The sequence below is a fragment of the Convolutriloba macropyga genome, chromosome 9, assembly GCF_964194025.1.
Source record: "Convolutriloba macropyga chromosome 9, txConMacr16.3, whole genome shotgun sequence".
In the NCBI taxonomy this organism is placed as follows: Eukaryota; Metazoa; Xenacoelomorpha; order Acoela; family Convolutidae; genus Convolutriloba; species Convolutriloba macropyga.
In genome coordinates, this window is record NC_134476.1 from 62577739 (window position 1) to 62598241 (window position 20503).

The window sequence follows — 20503 nt, forward strand, 5'->3', positions numbered from 1 at the left end:
CCCACTGAAGTCATGCTTCCGGTTCAATGTCCGGTTGAACAGGTTCCTCGGACCCAATTCATCTCTCCCTTGTTTTGGGGCCGTTCCACTGTATTGTGGATGGTTGGAAGCAAAAAGTTTGTGCGTTGGTCATAATACACTGTATGGCTACGAATTGCATAAATTATAACACAACCGTGGCTAAAATTGCATGTATTAAGTGACTATTTTGCAAACCGCAAGGCGGCCAGTTAAAGTGATCCTGTATATGAATATAGGACTACAAAACAATACTGTTGTATATAAATTCGCTCCCACTTACGCAAATGCCTACGACCATACCATGTTGAATGCACCGATTCTCGTCCGATCACCGAAGTTAAGCAACATTGGGCCTGGTTAGTACTTGGATGGGTGACCGCTTGGGAACACCAGGTGTTGAAGGCTTTTTCTTTTGAGTATTCAAACCTCATAGAATACTTTTATTCGATATTTACACATTTTAGAGCCTCAAAAAGCCTCGGTGATCGAAAAAGTTAAGCCTCATCGAGCGCGGATACTTTTTTGGAAATCGGTAAAAACTTGTCCAAAATGATTCGCTGTGCCAGATTTTTTTGTTTTATCCCAAACTATGGCTCAAGTGGAGCATTCCCACAAAAAATGAGCCAATTTGGACTAAAATTGACGATTTGGTGACCAAAACAAAGTTCGGTGATCGAAAAAGTTAAGCCTCATCGAGCGCGGATATTTTTTTGGAAATCGGTAAAAACCTGTCCGAAATGATTCGCTGTGCCAGATTTTTTTGTTTTATCCCAAACTATGGCTCAAGTGGAGCATGCCCACAAAAAATGAGCCAATTCGGACTAAAATTGACGATTTGGTGACCAAAACAAAGTTCGGTGATCGAAAAAGTTAAGCCTCATCGAGCGCGGATACTTTTTGTAAATGACAATTTCAGCAATAACCATTGCTCCAAACACACCCCATATACTTGTAAAGGCCATTTTAATAGTTCCCCTGCTTGCGTTTACTGTATATTTGATATTTGGAACTGTCTCGGAAACATCAATACTAATTGTAAAATTTCCCTTTATTAATCTAACTTTTAAGTTAGTGCAAATCGCTGAGTTCCATTCTTTAGGCTGCACTCCGCTAACGCAGAGTGCATTCAAATAAAACTTATCAAATAGAGTTGATACTTACCTTTTTAATAAGTTTATCACAACAATTAGGCTAAAAGCAATTCGCCACTGATTTTCCCAATTACCGACCTAAACCCACTGAAGTCATGCTTCCGGTTCAATGTCCGGTTGAACAGGTTCCTCGGACCCAATTCATCTCTCCCTTGTTTTGGGGCCGTTCCACTGTATTGTGGATGGTTGGAAGCAAAAAGTTTGTGCGTTGGTCATAATACACTGTATGGCTACGAATTGCATAAATTATAACACAACCGTGGCTAAAATTGCATGTATTAAGTGACTATTTTGCAAACCGCAAGGCGGCCAGTTAAAGTGATCCTGTATATGAATATAGGACTACAAAACAATACTGTTGTATATAAATTCGCTCCCACTTACGCAAATGCCTACGACCATACCATGTTGAATGCACCGATTCTCGTCCGATCACCGAAGTTAAGCAACATTGGGCCTGGTTAGTACTTGGATGGGTGACCGCTTGGGAACACCAGGTGTTGAAGGCTTTTTCTTTTGAGTATTCAAACCTCATAGAATACTTTTATTCGATATTTACACATTTTAGAGCCTCAAAAAGCCTCGGTGATCGAAAAAGTTAAGCCTCATCGAGCGCGGATACTTTTTTGGAAATTGGTGAAAACTTGTCCAAAATGGTTCGCTGTGCCAGATTTTTTTGTTTTAGCCCCAACTATGGCTCAAGTGGAGCATGCCCACAAAAAATGAGCCATTTCGGACTAAAATTGACGATTTGGTGGCCAAAGCAAAGTTCGGTGATCGAAAAAGTTAAGCCTCATCGAGCGCGGATACTTTTTTGGAAATCGGTAAAAACTTGTCCAAAATGATTCGCTGTGCCAGATTTTTTTGTTTTATCCCAAACTATGGCTCAAGTGGAGCATGCCCACAAAAAATGAGCCAATTTGGACTAAAATTGACGATTTGGTGACCAAAACAAAGTTCGGTGATCGAAAAAGTTAAGCCTCATCGAGCGCGGATACTTTTTTGGAAATCGGTAAAAACCTGTCCGAAATGATTCGCTGTGCCAGATTTTTTTGTTTTATCCCAAACTATGGCTCAAGTGGAGCATGCCCACAAAAAATGAGCCAATTCGGACTAAAATTGACGATTTGGTGACCAAAACAAAGTTCGGTGATCGAAAAAGTTAAGCCTCATCGAGCGCGGATATTTTTTTGGAAATCGGTAAAAACCTGTCCGAAATGATTCGCTGTGCCAGATTTTTTTGTTTTATCCCAAACTATGGCTCAAGTGGAGCATGCCCACAAAAAATGAGCCAATTCGGACTAAAATTGACGATTTGGTGACCAAAACAAAGTTCGGTGATCGAAAAAGTTAAGCCTCATCGAGCGCGGATACTTTTTGTAAATGACAATTTCAGCAATAACCATTGCTCCAAACACACCCCATATACTTGTAAAGGCCATTTTAATAGTTCCCCTGCTTGCGTTTACTGTATATTTGATATTTGGAACTGTCTCGGAAACATCAATACTAATTGTAAAATTTCCCTTTATTAATCTAACTTTTAAGTTAGTGCAAATCGCTGAGTTCCATTCTTTAGGCTGCACTCCGCTAACGCAGAGTGCATTCAAATAAAACTTATCAAATAGAGTTGATACTTACCTTTTTAATAAGTTTATCACAACAATTAGGCTAAAAGCAATTCGCCACTGATTTTCCCAATTACCGACCTAAACCCACTGAAGTCATGCTTCCGGTTCAATGTCCGGTTGAACAGGTTCCTCGGACCCAATTCATCTCTCCCTTGTTTTGGGGCCGTTCCACTGTATTGTGGATGGTTGGAAGCAAAAAGTTTGTGCGTTGGTCATAATACACTGTATGGCTACGAATTGCATAAATTATAACACAACCGTGGCTAAAATTGCATGTATTAAGTGACTATTTTGCAAACCGCAAGGCGGCCAGTTAAAGTGATCCTGTATATGAATATAGGACTACAAAACAATACTGTTGTATATAAATTCGCTCCCACTTACGCAAATGCCTACGACCATACCATGTTGAATGCACCGATTCTCGTCCGATCACCGAAGTTAAGCAACATTGGGCCTGGTTAGTACTTGGATGGGTGACCGCTTGGGAACACCAGGTGTTGAAGGCTTTTTCTTTTGAGTATTCAAACCTCATAGAATACTTTTATTCGATATTTACACATTTTAGAGCCTCAAAAAGCCTCGGTGATCGAAAAAGTTAAGCCTCATCGAGCGCGGATACTTTTTTGGAAATTGGTGAAAACTTGTCCAAAATGGTTCGCTGTGCCAGATTTTTTTGTTTTAGCCCCAACTATGGCTCAAGTGGAGCATGCCCACAAAAAAAGAGCCATTTCGGACTAAAATTGACGATTTGGTGGCCAAAGCAAAGTTCGGTGATCGAAAAAGTTAAGCCTCATCGAGCGCGGATACTTTTTTGGAAATCGGTAAAAACTTGTCCAAAATGATTCGCTGTGCCAGATTTTTTTGTTTTATCCCAAACTATGGCTCAAGTGGAGCATGCCCACAAAAAATGAGCCAATTTGGACTAAAATTGACGATTTGGTGACCAAAACAAAGTTCGGTGATCGAAAAAGTTAAGCCTCATCGAGCGCGGATACTTTTTTGGAAATCGGTAAAAACCTGTCCGAAATGATTCGCTGTGCCAGATTTTTTTGTTTTATCCCAAACTATGGCTCAAGTGGAGCATGCCCACAAAAAATGAGCCAATTCGGACTAAAATTGACGATTTGGTGACCAAAACAAAGTTCGGTGATCGAAAAAGTTAAGCCTCATCGAGCGCGGATACTTTTTTGGAAATCGGTAAAAACCTGTCCAAAATGGTTCGCTGTGCCAGATTTTTTTTGTTTTATCCCAAACTATGGCTCAAGTGGAGCATGCCCACAAAAAATGAGCCAATTTGGACTAAAATTGACGATTTGGTGACCAAAACAAAGTTCGGTGATCGAAAAAGTTAAGCCTCATCGAGCGCGGATACTTTTTGTAAATGACAATTTCAGCAATAACCATTGCTCCAAACACACCCCATATACTTGTAAAGGCCATTTTAATAGTTCCCCTGCTTGCGTTTACTGTATATTTGATATTTGGAACTGTCTCGGAAACATCAATACTAATTGTAAAATTTCCCTTTATTAATCTAACTTTTAAGTTAGTGCAAATCGCTGAGTTCCATTCTTTAGGCTGCACTCCGCTAACGCAGAGTGCATTCAAATAAAACTTATCAAATAGAGTTGATACTTACCTATTTAATAAGTTTATCACAACAATTAGGCTAAAAGCAATTCGCCACTGATTTTCCCAATTACCGACCTAAACCCACTGAAGTCATGCTTCCGGTTCAATGTCCGGTTGAACAGGTTCCTCGGACCCAATTCATCTCTCCCTTGTTTTGGGGCCGTTCCACTGTATTGTGGATGGTTGGAAGCAAAAAGTTTGTGCGTTGGTCATAATACACTGTATGGCTACGAATTGCATAAATTATAACACAACCGTGGCTAAAATTGCATGTATTAAGTGACTATTTTGCAAACCGCAAGGCGGCCAGTTAAAGTGATCCTGTATATGAATATAGGACTACAAAACAATACTGTTGTATATAAATTCGCTCCCACTTACGCAAATGCCTACGACCATACCATGTTGAATGCACCGATTCTCGTCCGATCACCGAAGTTAAGCAACATTGGGCCTGGTTAGTACTTGGATGGGTGACCGCTTGGGAACACCAGGTGTTGAAGGCTTTTTCTTTTGAGTATTCAAACCTCATAGAATACTTTTATTCGATATTTACACATTTTAGAGCCTCAAAAAGCCTCGGTGATCGAAAAAGTTAAGCCTCATCGAGCGCGGATACTTTTTTGGAAATCGGTAAAAACTTGTCCAAAATGATTCGCTGTGCCAGATTTTTTTGTTTTATCCCAAACTATGGCTCAAGTGGAGCATGCCCACAAAAAATGAGCCAATTTGGACTAAAATTGACGATTTGGTGACCAAAACAAAGTTCGGTGATCGAAAAAGTTAAGCCTCATCGAGCGCGGATATTTTTTTGGAAATCGGTAAAAACCTGTCCGAAATGATTCGCTGTGCCAGATTTTTTTGTTTTATCCCAAACTATGGCTCAAGTGGAGCATGCCCACAAAAAATGAGCCAATTCGGACTAAAATTGACGATTTGGTGACCAAAACAAAGTTCGGTGATCGAAAAAGTTAAGCCTCATCGAGCGCGGATACTTTTTTGGAAATCGGTAAAAACCTGTCCAAAATGGTTCGCTGTGCCAGATTTTTTTTGTTTTATCCCAAACTATGGCTCAAGTGGAGCATGCCCACAAAAAATGAGCCAATTTGGACTAAAATTGACGATTTGGTGACCAAAACAAAGTTCGGTGATCGAAAAAGTTAAGCCTCATCGAGCGCGGATACTTTTTGTAAATGACAATTTCAGCAATAACCATTGCTCCAAACACACCCCATATACTTGTAAAGGCCATTTTAATAGTTCCCCTGCTTGCGTTTACTGTATATTTGATATTTGGAACTGTCTCGGAAACATCAATACTAATTGTAAAATTTCCCTTTATTAATCTAACTTTTAAGTTAGTGCAAATCGCTGAGTTCCATTCTTTAGGCTGCACTCCGCTAACGCAGAGTGCATTCAAATAAAACTTATCAAATAGAGTTGATACTTACCTATTTAATAAGTTTATCACAACAATTAGGCTAAAAGCAATTCGCCACTGATTTTCCCAATTACCGACCTAAACCCACTGAAGTCATGCTTCCGGTTCAATGTCCGGTTGAACAGGTTCCTCGGACCCAATTCATCTCTCCCTTGTTTTGGGGCCGTTCCACTGTATTGTGGATGGTTGGAAGCAAAAAGTTTGTGCGTTGGTCATAATACACTGTATGGCTACGAATTGCATAAATTATAATACAACCGTGGCTAAAATTGCATGTATTAAGTGACTATTTTGCAAACCGCAAGGCGGCCAGTTAAAGTGATCCTGTATATGAATATAGGACTACAATACAATACTGTTGTATATAAATTCGCTCCCACTTACGCAAATGCCTACGACCATACCATGTTGAATGCACCGGTTCTCGTCCGATCACCGAAGTTAAGCAACATTGGGCCTGGTTAGTACTTGGATGGGTGACCGCTTGGGAACACCAGGTGTTGTAGGCTTTTTCTTTTGAGTATTCAAACCTCATAGAATACTTTTATTCGATATTTACACATTTTAGAGCCTCAAAAAGCCTCGGTGATCGAAAAAGTTAAGCCTCATCGAGCGCGGATACTTTTTTGGAAATTGGTGAAAACTTGTCCAAAATGGTTCGCTGTGCCAGATTTTTTTGTTTTAGCCCCAACTATGGCTCAAGTGGAGCATGCCCACAAAAAATGAGCCATTTCGGACTAAAATTGACGATTTGGTGGCCAAAACAAAGTTCGGTGATCGAAAAAGTTAAGCCTCATCGAGCGCGGATACTTTTTTGGAAATCGGTAAAAACTTGTCCAAAATGATTCGCTGTGCCAGATTTTTTTGTTTTATCCCCAACTATGGCTCAAGTGGAGCATGCCCACAAAAAATGAGCCAATTTGGACTAAAATTGACGATTTGGTGACCAAAACAAAGTTCGGTGATCGAAAAAGTTAAGCCTCATCGAGCGCGGATACTTTTTTGGAAATCGGTAAAAACCTGTCCGAAATGATTCGCTGTGCCAGATTTTTTTGTTTTATCCCAAACTATGGCTCAAGTGGAGCATGCCCACAAAAAATGAGCCAATTCGGACTAAAATTGACGATTTGGTGACCAAAACAAAGTTCGGTGATCGAAAAAGTTAAGCCTCATCGAGCGCGGATACTTTTTTGGAAATCGGTAAAAACCTGTCCAAAATGGTTCGCTGTGCCAGATTTTTTTTTTTATCCCAAACTATGGCTCAAGTGGAGCATGCCCACAAAAAATGAGCCAATTCGGACTAAAATTGACGATTTGGTGACCAAAACAAAGTTCGGTGATCGAAAAAGTTAAGCCTCATCGAGCGCGGATACTTTTTTGGAAATCGGTAAAAACCTGTCCGAAATGATTCGCTGTGCCAGATTTTTTTGTTTTATCCCAAACTATGGCTCAAGTGGAGCATGCCCACAAAAAATGAGCCAATTCGGACTAAAATTGACGATTTGGTGACCAAAACAAAGTTCGGTGATTGAAAAAGTTAAGCCTCATCGAGCGCGGATACTTTTTTGGAAATCGGTAAAAACCTGTCCAAAATGGTTCGCTGTGCCAGATTTTTTTGTTTTATCCCAAACTATGGCTCAAGTGGAGCATGCCCACAAAAAATGAGCCAATTCGGACTAAAATTGACGATTTGGTGACCAAAACAAAGTTCGGTGATCGAAAAAGTTAAGCCTCATCGAGCGCGGATACTTTTTTGGAAATCGGTAAAAACCTGTCCGAAATGATTCGCTGTGCCAGATTTTTTTGTTTTATCCCAAACTATGGCTCAAGTGGAGCATGCCCACAAAAAATGAGCCAATTCGGACTAAAATTGACGATTTGGTGACCAAAACAAAGTTCGGTGATCGAAAAAGTTAAGCCTCATCGAGCGCGGATACTTTTTTGGAAATCGGTAAAAACCTGTCCAAAATGGTTCGCTGTGCCAGATTTTTTTGTTTTATCCCAAACTATGGCTCAAGTGGAGCATGCCCACAAAAAATGAGCCAATTTGGACTAAAATTGACGATTTGGTGACCAAAACAAAGTTCGGTGATCGAAAAAGTTAAGCCTCATCGAGCGCGGATACTTTTTGTAAATGACAATTTCAGCAATAACCATTGCTCCAAACACACCCCATATACTTGTAAAGGCCATTATAATAGTTCCCCTGCTTGCGTTTACTGTATATTTGATATTTGGAACTGTCTCGGAAACATCAATACTAATTGTAAAATTTCCCTTTATTAATCTAACTTTTAAGTTAGTGCAAATCGCTGAGTTCCATTCTTTAGGCTGCACTCCGCTAACGCAGAGTGCATTCAAATAAAACTTATCAAATAGAGTTGATACTTACCTATTTAATAAGTTTATCACAACAATTAGGCTAAAAGCAATTCGCCACTGATTTTCCCAATTACCGACCTAAACCCACTGAAGTCATGCTTCCGGTTCAATGTCCGGTTGAACAGGTTCCTCGGACCCAATTCATCTCTCCCTTGTTTTGGGGCCGTTCCACTGTATTGTGGATGGTTGGAAGCAAAAAGTTTGTGCGTTGGTCATAATACACTGTATGGCTACGAATTGCATAAATTATAACACAACCGTGGCTAAAATTGCATGTATTAAGTGACTATTTTGCAAACCGCAAGGCGGCCAGTTAAAGTGATCCTGTATATGAATATAGGACTACAAAACAATACTGTTGTATATAAATTCGCTCCCACTTACGCAAATGCCTACGACCATACCATGTTGAATGCACCGGTTCTCGTCCGATCACCGAAGTTAAGCAACATTGGGCCTGGTTAGTACTTGGATGGGTGACCGCTTGGGAACACCAGGTGTTGTAGGCTTTTTTTTGAGTATTCAAACCTCATAGAATACTTTTATTCGATATTTACACATTCTAGAGCCTCAAAAAGCCTCGGTGATCGAAAAAGTTAAGCCTCATCGAGCGCGGATACTTTTTTGGAAATTGGTGAAAACTTGTCCAAAATGGTTCGCTGTGCCAGATTTTTTTTGTTTTAGCCCCAACTATGGCTCAAGTGGAGCATGCCCACAAAAAATGAGCCAATTTGGACTAAATTTGACGAGTTGGTGACCAAAACAAAGTTCGGTGATCGAAAAAGTTGAGCCTCATCGAGCGCGGATACTTTTTGTAAATGACAATTTCAGCAATAACCATTGCTCCAAACACACCCCACATACTTGTATAGGCCATTCTAATTGTTCCCCCGCTTGTGCTTACTGTGTATTTGATATTTGGAACGCTCTCGGAAACATCAATACTAATTGTAAAATTTCCCTTTATTAATCTAACTTTTCAGTTAGTGCAAATCGCTGAGTTCCATTCTTTAGGCTGCACTCCGCTAACGCAGAGTGCATTCAAATAAAACTTATCAAATAGAGTTGATACTTACCTATTTAATAAGTTTATCACAACAATTAGGCTAAAAGCAATTCGCCACTGATTTTCCCAATTACCGACCTAAACCCACTGAAGTCATGCTTCCGGTTTAATGTCCGGTTGAACAGGTTCCTCGGACCCAATTCATCTCTCCCTTGTTTTGGGGCCGTTCCACTGTATTGTGGATGGTTGGAAGCAAAAAGTTTGTGCGTTGGTCATAATACACTGTATGGCTACGAATTGCATAAATTATAACACAACCGTGGCTAAAATTGCATGTATTAAGTGACTATTTTGCAAACCGCAAGGCGGCCAGTTAAAGTGATCCTGTATATGAATATAGGACTACAAAACAATACTGTTGTATATAAATTCGCTCCCACTTACGCAAATGCCTACGACCATACCATGTTGAATGCACCGGTTCTCGTCCGATCACCGAAGTTAAGCAACATTGGGCCTGGTTAGTACTTGGATGGGTGACCGCTTGGGAACACCAGGTGTTGTAGGCTTTTTTTTGAGTATTCAAACCTCATAGAATACTTTTATTCGATATTTACACATTTTAGAGCCTCAAAAAGCCTCGGTGATCGAAAAAGTTAAGCCTCATCGAGCGCGGATACTTTTTTGGAAATTGGTGAAAACTTGTCCAAAATGGTTCGCTGTGCCAGATTTTTTTGTTTTAGCCCCAACTATGGCTCAAGTGGAGCATGCCCACAAAAAATGAGCCGTTTCGGACTAAAATTGACGATTTGGTGGCCAAAACAAAGTTCGGTGATCGAAAAAGTTAAGCCTCATCGAGCGCGGATACTTTTTTGGAAATCGGTAAAAACTTGTCCAAAATGATTCGCTGTGCCAGATTTTTTTGTTTTATCCCCAACTATGGCTCAAGTGGAGCATGCCCACAAAAAATGAGCCAATTTGGACTAAAATTGACGATTTGGTGACCAAAACAAAGTTCGGTGATCGAAAAAGTTAAGCCTCATCGAGCGCGGATACTTTTTTGGAAATCGGTAAAAACCTGTCCGAAATGATTCGCTGTGCCAGATTTTTTTGTTTTATCCCAAACTATGGCTCAAGTGGAGCATGCCCACAAAAAATGAGCCAATTCGGACTAAAATTGACGATTTGGTGACCAAAACAAAGTTCGGTGATCGAAAAAGTTAAGCCTCATCGAGCGCGGATACTTTTTTGGAAATCGGTAAAAACCTGTCCAAAATGGTTCGCTGTGCCAGATTTTTTTGTTTTATCCCAAACTATGGCTCAAGTGGAGCATGCCCACAAAAAATGAGCCAATTTGGACTAAAATTGACGATTTGGTGACCAAAACAAAGTTCGGTGATCGAAAAAGTTAAGCCTCATCGAGCGCGGATACTTTTTTGGAAATCGGTAAAAACCTGTCCGAAATGATTCGCTGTGCCAGATTTTTTTGTTTTATCCCAAACTATGGCTCAAGTGGAGCATGCCCACAAAAAATGAGCCAATTCGGACTAAAATTGACGATTTGGTGACCAAAACAAAGTTCGGTGATCGAAAAAGTTAAGCCTCATCGAGCGCGGATACTTTTTTGGAAATCGGTAAAAACCTGTCCAAAATGGTTCGCTGTGCCAGATTTTTTTGTTTTATCCCAAACTATGGCTCAAGTGGAGCATGCCCACAAAAAATGAGCCAATTTGGACTAAAATTGACGATTTGGTGACCAAAACAAAGTTCGGTGATCGAAAAAGTTAAGCCTCATCGAGCGCGGATACTTTTTGTAAATGACAATTTCAGCAATAACCATTGCTCCAAACACACCCCATATACTTGTAAAGGCCATTCTAATAGTTCCCCTGCTTGCGTTTACTGTATATTTGATATTTGGAACTGTCTCGGAAACATCAATACTAATTGTAAAATTTCCCTTTATTACTCTAACTTTTAAGTTAGTGCAAATCGCTGAGTTCCATTCTTTAGGCTGCACTCCGCTAACGCAGAGTGCATTCAAATAAAACTTATCAAATAGAGTTGATACTTACCTATTTAATAAGTTTATCACAACAATTAGGCTAAAAGCAATTCGCCACTGATTTTCCCAATTACCGACCTAAACCCACTGAAGTCATGCTTCCGGTTCAATGTCCGGTTGAACAGGTTCCTCGGACCCAATTCATCTCTCCCTTGTTTTGGGGCCGTTCCACTGTATTGTGGATGGTTGGAAGCAAAAAGTTTGTGCGTTGGTCATAATACACTGTATGGCTACGAATTGCATAAATTATAACACAACCGTGGCTAAAATTGCATGTATTAAGTGACTATTTTGCAAACCGCAAGGCGGCCAGTTAAAGTGATCCTGTATATGAATATAGGACTACAAAACAATACTGTTGTATATAAATTCGCTCCCACTTACGCAAATGCCTACGACCATACCATGTTGAATGCACCGGTTCTCGTCCGATCACCGAAGTTAAGCAACATTGGGCCTGGTTAGTACTTGGATGGGTGACCGCTTGGGAACACCAGGTGTTGTAGGCTTTTTCTTTTGAGTATTCAAACCTCATAGAATACTTTTATTCGATATTTACACATTTTAGAGCCTCAAAAAGCCTCGGTGATCGAAAAAGTTAAGCCTCATCGAGCGCGGATACTTTTTTGGAAATTGGTGAAAACTTGTCCAAAATGGTTCGCTGTGCCAGATTTTTTTGTTTTAGCCCCAACTATGGCTCAAGTGGAGCATGCCCACAAAAAATGAGCCATTTCGGACTAAAATTGACGATTTGGTGGCCAAAACAAAGTTCGGTGATCGAAAGAGTTAAGCCTCATCGAGCGCGGATACTTTTTTGGAAATTGGTGAAAACTTGTCCAAAATGGTTCGCTGTGCCAGATTTTTTTTGTTTTAGCCCCAACTATGGCTCAAGTGGAGCATGCCCACAAAAAATGAGCCAATTCGGACTAAAATTGACGATTTGGTGACCAAAACAAAGTTCGGTGATCGAAAAAGTTAAGCCTCTTCGAGCGGGGATACTTTTTTGGAAATCGGTAAAAACCTGTCCAAAATGGTTCGCTGTGCCAGATTTTTTTGTTTTATCCCAAACTATGGCTCAAGTGGAGCATGCCCACAAAAAATGAGCCAATTCGGACTAAAATTGACGATTTGGTGACCAAAACAAAGTTCGGTGATCGAAAAAGTTAAGCCTCATCGAGCGCGGATACTTTTTTGGAAATCGGTAAAAACCTGTCCAAAATGATTCGCTGTGCCAGATTTTTTTGTTTTATCCCAAACTATGGCTCAAGTGGAGCATGCCCACAAAAAATGAGCCAATTTGGACTAAAATTGACGATTTGGTGACCAAAACAAAGTTCGGTGATCGAAAAAGTTAAGCCTCATCGAGCGCGGATACTTTTTTGGAAATCGGTAAAAACCTGTCCAAAATGATTCGCTGTGCCAGATTTTTTTGTTTTATCCCAAACTATGGCTCAAGTGGAGCATGCCCACAAAAAATGAGCCAATTTGGACTAAAATTGACGATTTGGTGACCAAAACAAAGTTCGGTGATCGAAAAAGTTAAGCCTCATCGAGCGCGGATACTTTTTGTAAATGACAATTTCAGCAATAACCATTGCTCCAAACACACCCCATATACTTGTAAAGGCCATTCTAATAGTTCCCCTGCTTGCGTTTACTGTATATTTGATATTTGGAACTGTCTCGGAAACATCAATACTAATTGTAAAATTTCCCTTTATTAATCTAACTTTTAAGTTAGTGCAAATCGCTGAGTTCCATTCTTTAGGCTGCACTCCGCTAACGCAGAGTGCATTCAAATAAAACTTATCAAATAGAGTTGATACTTACCTATTTAATAAGTTTATCACAACAATTAGGCTAAAAGCAATTCGCCACTGATTTTCCCAATTACCGACCTAAACCCACTGAAGTCATGCTTCCGGTTCAATGTCCGGTTGAACAGGTTCCTCGGACCCAATTCATCTCTCCCTTGTTTTGGGGCCGTTCCACTGTATTGTGGATGGTTGGAAGCAAAAAGTTTGTGCGTTGGTCATAATACACTGTATGGCTACGAATTGCATAAATTATAACACAACCGTGGCTAAAATTGCATGTATTAAGTGACTATTTTGCAAACCGCAAGGCGGCCAGTTAAAGTGATCCTGTATATGAATATAGGACTACAAAACAATACTGTTGTATATAAATTCGCTCCCACTTACGCAAATGCCTACGACCATACCATGTTGAATGCACCGGTTCTCGTCCGATCACCGAAGTTAAGCAACATTGGGCCTGGTTAGTACTTGGATGGGTGACCGCTTGGGAACACCAGGTGTTGTAGGCTTTTTCTTTTGAGTATTCAAACCTCATAGAATACTTTTATTCGATATTTACACATTTTAGAGCCTCAAAAAGCCTCGGTGATCGAAAAAGTTAAGCCTCATCGAGCGCGGATACTTTTTTGGAAATTGGTGAAAACTTGTCCAAAATGGTTCGCTGTGCCAGATTTTTTTGTTTTAGCCCCAACTATGGCTCAAGTGGAGCATGCCCACAAAAAATGAGCCATTTCGGACTAAAATTGACGATTTGGTGGCCAAAACAAAGTTCGGTGATCGAAAGAGTTAAGCCTCATCGAGCGCGGATACTTTTTTGGAAATTGGTGAAAACTTGTCCAAAATGGTTCGCTGTGCCAGATTTTTTTTGTTTTAGCCCCAACTATGGCTCAAGTGGAGCATGCCCACAAAAAATGAGCCAATTCGGACTAAAATTGACGATTTGGTGACCAAAACAAAGTTCGGTGATCGAAAAAGTTAAGCCTCTTCGAGCGGGGATACTTTTTTGGAAATCGGTAAAAACCTGTCCAAAATGGTTCGCTGTGCCAGATTTTTTTGTTTTATCCCCAACTATGGCTCAAGTGGAGCTTGCCCACAAAAAATGAGCAAAATCGGACTAAAATTGACGATTTGGTGACCAAAACAAAGTTCGGTGATCGAAAAAGTTAAGCCTCATCGAGCGCGGATACTTTTTGTAAATGACAATTTCAGCGATAACCATTGCTCCAAACACACCCCACATACTTGTATAGGCCATTCTAATTGTTCCCCCGCTTGTGCTTACTGTGTATTTGATATTTGGAACGCTCTCGGAAACATCAATACTAATTGCAAAGTTTCCCTTTATTAAACTAACTTTTAAGTTAGTGCAAATCGCTTAGTTCCATTCTTTAGGCTGCACTCCGCTAACGCAGAGTGCATTCAAATAAAACTTATCAAATAGAGTTGATACTTACCTATTTAATAAGTTTATCACAACAATTAGGCTAAAAGCAATTCGCCACTGATTTTCCCAATTACCGACCTAAACCCACTGAAGTCATGCTTCCGGTTCAATGTCCGGTTGAACAGGTTCCTCGGACCCAATTCATCTCTCCCTTGTTTTGGGGCCGTTCCACTGTATTGTGGATGGTTGGAAGCAAAAAGTTTGTGCGTTGGTCATAATACACTGTATGGCTACGAATTGCATAAATTATAACACAACCGTGGCTAAAATTGCATGTATTAAGTGACTATTTTGCAAACCGCAAGGCGGCCAGTTAAAGTGATCCTGTATATGAATATAGGACTACAAAACAATACTGTTGTATATAAATTCGCTCCCACTTACGCAAATGCCTACGACCATACCATGTTGAATGCACCGGTTCTCGTCCGATCACCGAAGTTAAGCAACATTGGGCCTGGTTAGTACTTGGATGGGTGACCGCTTGGGAACACCAGGTGTTGTAGGCTTTTTCTTTTGAGTATTCAAACCTCATAGAATACTTTTATTCGATATTTACACATTTTAGAGCCTCAAAAAGCCTCGGTGATCGAAAAAGTTAAGCCTCATCGAGCGCGGATACTTTTTTGGAAATTGGTGAAAACTTGTCCAAAATGGTTCGCTGTGCCAGATTTTTTTGTTTTAGCCCCAACTATGGCTCAAGTGGAGCATGCCCACAAAAAATGAGCCATTTCGGACTAAAATTGACGATTTGGTGGCCAAAACAAAGTTCGGTGATCGAAAGAGTTAAGCCTCATCGAGCGCGGATACTTTTTTGGAAATTGGTGAAAACTTGTCCAAAATGGTTCGCTGTGCCAGATTTTTTTTGTTTTAGCCCCAACTATGGCTCAAGTGGAGCATGCCCACAAAAAATGAGCCAATTCGGACTAAAATTGACGATTTGGTGACCAAAACAAAGTTCGGTGATCGAAAAAGTTAAGCCTCTTCGAGCGGGGATACTTTTTTGGAAATCGGTAAAAACCTGTCCAAAATGGTTCGCTGTGCCAGATTTTTTTCTTTTATCCCAAACTATGGCTCAAGTGGAGCATGCCCACAAAAAATGAGCCAATTCGGACTAAAATTGACGATTTGGTGACCAAAACAAAGTTCGGTGATCGAAAAAGTTAAGCCTCATCGAGCGCGGATACTTTTTTGGAAATCGGTAAAAACCTGTCCAAAATGATTCGCTGTGCCAGATTTTTTTGTTTTATCCCAAACTATGGCTCAAGTGGAGCATGCCCACAAAAAATGAGCCAATTTGGACTAAAATTGACGATTTGGTGGCCAAAACAAAGTTCGGTGATCGAAAAAGTTAAGCCTCATCGAGCGCGGATACTTTTTGTAAATGACAATTTCAGCAATAACCATTGCTCCAAACACACCCCATATACTTGTAAAGGCCATTCTAATAGTTCCCCTGCTTGCGTTTACTGTATATTTGATATTTGGAACTGTCTCGGAAACATCAATACTAATTGCAAAGTTTCCCTTTATTAAACTAACTTTTAAGTTAGTGCAAATCGCTTAGTTCCATTCTTTAGGCTGCACTCCGCTAACGCAGAGTGCATTCAAATAAAACTTATCAAATAGAGTTGATACTTACCTATTTAATAAGTTTATCACAACAATTAGGCTAAAAGCAATTCGCCACTGATTTTCCCAATTACCGACCTAAACCCACTGAAGTCATGCTTCCGGTTCAATGTCCGGTTGAACAGGTTCCTCGGACCCAATTCATCTCTCCCTTGTTTTGGGGCCGTTCCACTGTATTGTGGATGGTTGGAAGCAAAAAGTTTGTGCGTTGGTCATAATACACTGTATGGCTACGAATTGCATAAATTATAACACAACCGTGGCTAAAATTGCATGTATTAAGTGACTATTTTGCAAACCGCAAGGCGGCCAGTTAAAGTGATCCTGTATATGAATATAGGACTACAAAACAATACTGTTGTATATAAATTCGCTCCCACTTACGCAAATGCCTACGACCATACCATGTTGAATGCACCGGTTCTCGTCCGATCACCGAAGTTAAGCAACATTGGGCCTGGTTAGTACTTGGATGGGTGACCGCTTGGGAACACCAGGTGTTGTAGGCTTTTTCTTTTGAGTATTCAAACCTCATAGAATACTTTTATTCGATATTTACACATTTTAGAGCCTCAAAAAGCCTCGGTGATCGAAAAAGTTAAGCCTCATCGAGCGCGGATACTTTTTTGGAAATTGGTGAAAACTTGTCCAAAATGGTTCGCTGTGCCAGATTTTTTTGTTTTAGCCCCAACTATGGCTCAAGTGGAGCATGCCCACAAAAAATGAGCCATTTCGGACTAAAATTGACGATTTGGTGGCCAAAACAAAGTTCGGTGATCGAAAGAGTTAAGCCTCATCGAGCGCGGATACTTTTTTGGAAATTGGTGAAAACTTGTCCAAAATGGTTCGCTGTGCCAGATTTTTTTTGTTTTAGCCCCAACTATGGCTCAAGTGGAGCATGCCCACAAAAAATGAGCCAATTCGGACTAAAATTGACGATTTGGTGACCAAAACAAAGTTCGGTGATCGAAAAAGTTAAGCCTCTTCGAGCGGGGATACTTTTTTGGAAATCGGTAAAAACCTGTCCAAAATGGTTCGCTGTGCCAGATTTTTTTCTTTTATCCCAAACTATGGCTCAAGTGGAGCATGCCCACAAAAAATGAGCCAATTCGGACTAAAATTGACGATTTGGTGACCAAAACAAAGTTCGGTGATCGAAAAAGTTAAGCCTCATCGAGCGCGGATACTTTTTTGGAAATCGGTAAAAACCTGTCCAAAATGATTCGCTGTGCCAGATTTTTTTGTTTTATCCCAAACTATGGCTCAAGTGGAGCATGCCCACAAAAAATGAGCCAATTTGGACTAAAATTGACGATTTGGTGGCCAAAACAAAGTTCGGTGATCGAAAAAGTTAAGCCTCATCGAGCGCGGATACTTTTTGTAAATGACAATTTCAGCAATAACCATTGCTCCAAACACACCCCATATACTTGTAAAGGCCATTCTAATAGTTCCCCTGCTTGCGTTTACTGTATATTTGATATTTGGAACTGTCTCGGAAACATCAATACTAATTGTAAAATTTCCCTTTATTAATCTAACTTTTAAGTTAGTGCAAATCGCTGAGTTCCATTCTTTAGGCTGCACTCCGCTAACGCAGAGTGCATTCAAATAAAACTTATCAAATAGAGTTGATACTTACCTATTTAATAAGTTTATCACAACAATTAGGCTAAAAGCAATTCGCCACTGATTTTCCCAATTACCGACCTAAACCCACTGAAGTCATGCTTCCGGTTCAATGTCCGGTTGAACAGGTTCCTCGGACCCAATTCATCTCTCCCTTGTTTTGGGGCCGTTCCACTGTATTGTGGATGGTTGGAAGCAAAAAGTTTGTGCGTTGGTCATAATACACTGTATGGCTACGAATTGCATAAATTATAACACAACCGTGGCTAAAATTGCATGTATTAAGTGACTATTTTGCAAACCGCAAGGCGGCCAGTTAAAGTGATCCTGTATATGAATATAGGACTACAAAACAATACTGTTGTATATAAATTCGCTCCCACTTACGCAAATGCCTACGACCATACCATGTTGAATGCACCGGTTCTCGTCCGATCACCGAAGTTAAGCAACATTGGGCCTGGTTAGTACTTGGATGGGTGACCGCTTGGGAACACCAGGTGTTGTAGGCTTTTTCTTTTGAGTATTCAAACCTCATAGAATACTTTTATTCGATATTTACACATTTTAGAGCCTCAAAAAGCCTCGGTGATCGAAAAAGTTAAGCCTCATCGAGCGCGGATACTTTTTTGGAAATTGGTGAAAACTTGTCCAAAATGGTTCGCTGTGCCAGATTTTTTTGTTTTAGCCCCAACTATGGCTCAAGTGGAGCATGCCCACAAAAAATGAGCCATTTCGGACTAAAATTGACGATTTGGTGGCCAAAACAAAGTTCGGTGATCGAAAGAGTTAAGCCTCATCGAGCGCGGATACTTTTTTGGAAATTGGTGAAAACTTGTCCAAAATGGTTCGCTGTGCCAGATTTTTTTTGTTTTATCCCAAACTATGGCTCAAGTGGAGCATGCCCACAAAAAATGAGCCAATTCGGACTAAAATTGACGATTTGGTGACCAAAACAAAGTTCGGTGATCGAAAAAGTTAAGCCTCTTCGAGCGGGGATACTTTTTTGGAAATCGGTAAAAACCTGTCCAAAATGGTTCGCTGTGCCAGATTTTTTTGTTTTATCCCAAACTATGGCTCAAGTGGAGCATGCCCACAAAAAATGAGCCAATTTGGACTAAAATTGACGATTTGGTGACCAAAACAAAGTTCGGTGATCGAAAAAGTTAAGCCTCATCGAGCGCGGATACTTTTTTGGAAATCGGTAAAAACCTGTCCAAAATGATTCGCTGTGCCAGATTTTTTTGTTTTATCCCAAACTATGGCTCAAGTGGAGCATGCCCACAAAAAATGAGCCAATTTGGACTAAAATTGACGATTTGGTGACCAAAACAAAGTTCGGTGATCGAAAAAGTTAAGCCTCATCGAGCGCGGATACTTTTTTGGAAATCGGTAAAAACTTGTCCAAAATGGTTCGCTGTGCCAGATTTTTTTTGTTTTATCCCAAACTATGGCTCAAGTGGAGCATGCCCACAAAAAATGAGCCAATTCGGACTAAAATTGACGATTTGGTGACCAAAACAAAGTTCGGTGATCGAAAAAGTTAAGCCTCTTCGAGCGGGGATACTTTTTTGGAAATCGGTAAAAACCTGTCCAAAATGGTTCGCTGTGCCAGATTTTTTTGTTTTATCCCAAACTATGGCTCAAGTGGAGCATGCCCACAAAAAATGAGCCAATTTGGACTAAAATTGACGATTTGGTGACCAAAACAAAGTTCGGTGATCGAAAAAGTTAAGCCTCATCGAGCGCGGATACTTTTTTGGAAATCGGTAAAAACCTGTCCAAAATGATTCGCTGTGCCAGATTTTTTTGTTTTATCCCAAACTATGGCTCAAGTGGAGCATGCCCACAAAAAATGAGCCAATTTGGACTAAAATTGACGATTTGGTGACCAAAACAAAGTTCGGTGATCGAAAAAGTTAAGCCTCATCGAGCGCGGATACTTTTTTGGAAATCGGTAAAAACCTGTCCAAAATGATTCGCTGTGCCAGATTTTTTTGTTTTATCCCAAACTATGGCTCAAGTGGAGCATGCCCACAAAAAATGAGCCAATTTGGACTAAAATTGACGATTTGGTGACCAAAACAAAGTTCGGTGATCGAAAAAGTTAAGCCTCATCGAGCGCGGATACTTTTTTGGAAATCGGTAAAAACCTGTCCAAAATGATTCGCTGTGCCAGATTTTTTTGTTTTATCCCAAACTATGGCTCAAGTGGAGCATGCCCACAAAAAATGAGCCAATTTGGACTAAAATTGACGATTTGGTGACCAAAACAAAGTTCGGTGATCGAAAAGGTTAAGCCTCATCGAGCGCGGATACTTTTTTGGAAATCGGTAAAAACCTGTCCAAAATGATTCGCTGTGCCAGATTTTTTTGTTTTATCCCAAACTATGGCTCAAGTGGAGCATGCCCACAAAAAATGAGCCAATTTGGACTAAAATTGACGATTTGGTGACCAAAACAAAGTTCGGTGATCGAAAAAGTTAAGCCTCATCGAGCGCGGATACTTTTTTGGAAATCGGTAAAAACCTGTCCAAAATGATTCGCTGTGCCAGATTTTTTTGTTTTATCCCAAACTATGGCTCAAGTGGAGCATGCCCACAAAAAATGAGCCAATTTGGACTAAAATTGACGATTTGGTGACCA

At 40.3% G+C, this 20503-nt stretch overlaps 12 non-coding genes across 12 annotated transcripts; all 12 read left to right on the plus strand.

Moving 5' to 3' along the window:
- The first annotated feature begins 307 nt into the window (after positions 1–307).
- Positions 308–426, plus strand: LOC142347241 (5S ribosomal RNA). The gene has a single exon (XR_012760254.1). It is a non-coding gene; the product is annotated as a 5S ribosomal RNA (ribosomal RNA).
- Positions 427–1562: 1136 nt separating this feature from the next.
- On the plus strand, positions 1563–1681 carry LOC142347242 (5S ribosomal RNA). Its single transcript, XR_012760255.1, has one exon. It is a non-coding gene; the product is annotated as a 5S ribosomal RNA (ribosomal RNA).
- A 1512-nt stretch (positions 1682–3193) lies between these two features.
- Positions 3194–3312, plus strand: LOC142347243 (5S ribosomal RNA). Its single transcript, XR_012760256.1, has one exon. It is a non-coding gene; the product is annotated as a 5S ribosomal RNA (ribosomal RNA).
- A 1513-nt stretch (positions 3313–4825) lies between these two features.
- LOC142347244 (5S ribosomal RNA) lies at positions 4826–4944 on the plus strand. Its single transcript, XR_012760257.1, has one exon. It is a non-coding gene; the product is annotated as a 5S ribosomal RNA (ribosomal RNA).
- A 1325-nt stretch (positions 4945–6269) lies between these two features.
- LOC142347598 (5S ribosomal RNA) lies at positions 6270–6388 on the plus strand. Its single transcript, XR_012760582.1, has one exon. It is a non-coding gene; the product is annotated as a 5S ribosomal RNA (ribosomal RNA).
- Positions 6389–8651: 2263 nt separating this feature from the next.
- LOC142347599 (5S ribosomal RNA) lies at positions 8652–8770 on the plus strand. Its single transcript, XR_012760583.1, has one exon. It is a non-coding gene; the product is annotated as a 5S ribosomal RNA (ribosomal RNA).
- A 947-nt stretch (positions 8771–9717) lies between these two features.
- On the plus strand, positions 9718–9836 carry LOC142347601 (5S ribosomal RNA). Its single transcript, XR_012760584.1, has one exon. It is a non-coding gene; the product is annotated as a 5S ribosomal RNA (ribosomal RNA).
- Positions 9837–11722: 1886 nt separating this feature from the next.
- Positions 11723–11841, plus strand: LOC142347602 (5S ribosomal RNA). Its single transcript, XR_012760585.1, has one exon. It is a non-coding gene; the product is annotated as a 5S ribosomal RNA (ribosomal RNA).
- Positions 11842–13542: 1701 nt separating this feature from the next.
- LOC142347603 (5S ribosomal RNA) lies at positions 13543–13661 on the plus strand. Its single transcript, XR_012760586.1, has one exon. It is a non-coding gene; the product is annotated as a 5S ribosomal RNA (ribosomal RNA).
- A 1325-nt stretch (positions 13662–14986) lies between these two features.
- Positions 14987–15105, plus strand: LOC142347604 (5S ribosomal RNA). The gene has a single exon (XR_012760587.1). It is a non-coding gene; the product is annotated as a 5S ribosomal RNA (ribosomal RNA).
- A 1513-nt stretch (positions 15106–16618) lies between these two features.
- Positions 16619–16737, plus strand: LOC142347606 (5S ribosomal RNA). Its single transcript, XR_012760589.1, has one exon. It is a non-coding gene; the product is annotated as a 5S ribosomal RNA (ribosomal RNA).
- Positions 16738–18250: 1513 nt separating this feature from the next.
- Positions 18251–18369, plus strand: LOC142347607 (5S ribosomal RNA). The gene has a single exon (XR_012760590.1). It is a non-coding gene; the product is annotated as a 5S ribosomal RNA (ribosomal RNA).
- The last annotated feature ends 2134 nt before the right edge of the window (positions 18370–20503 follow it).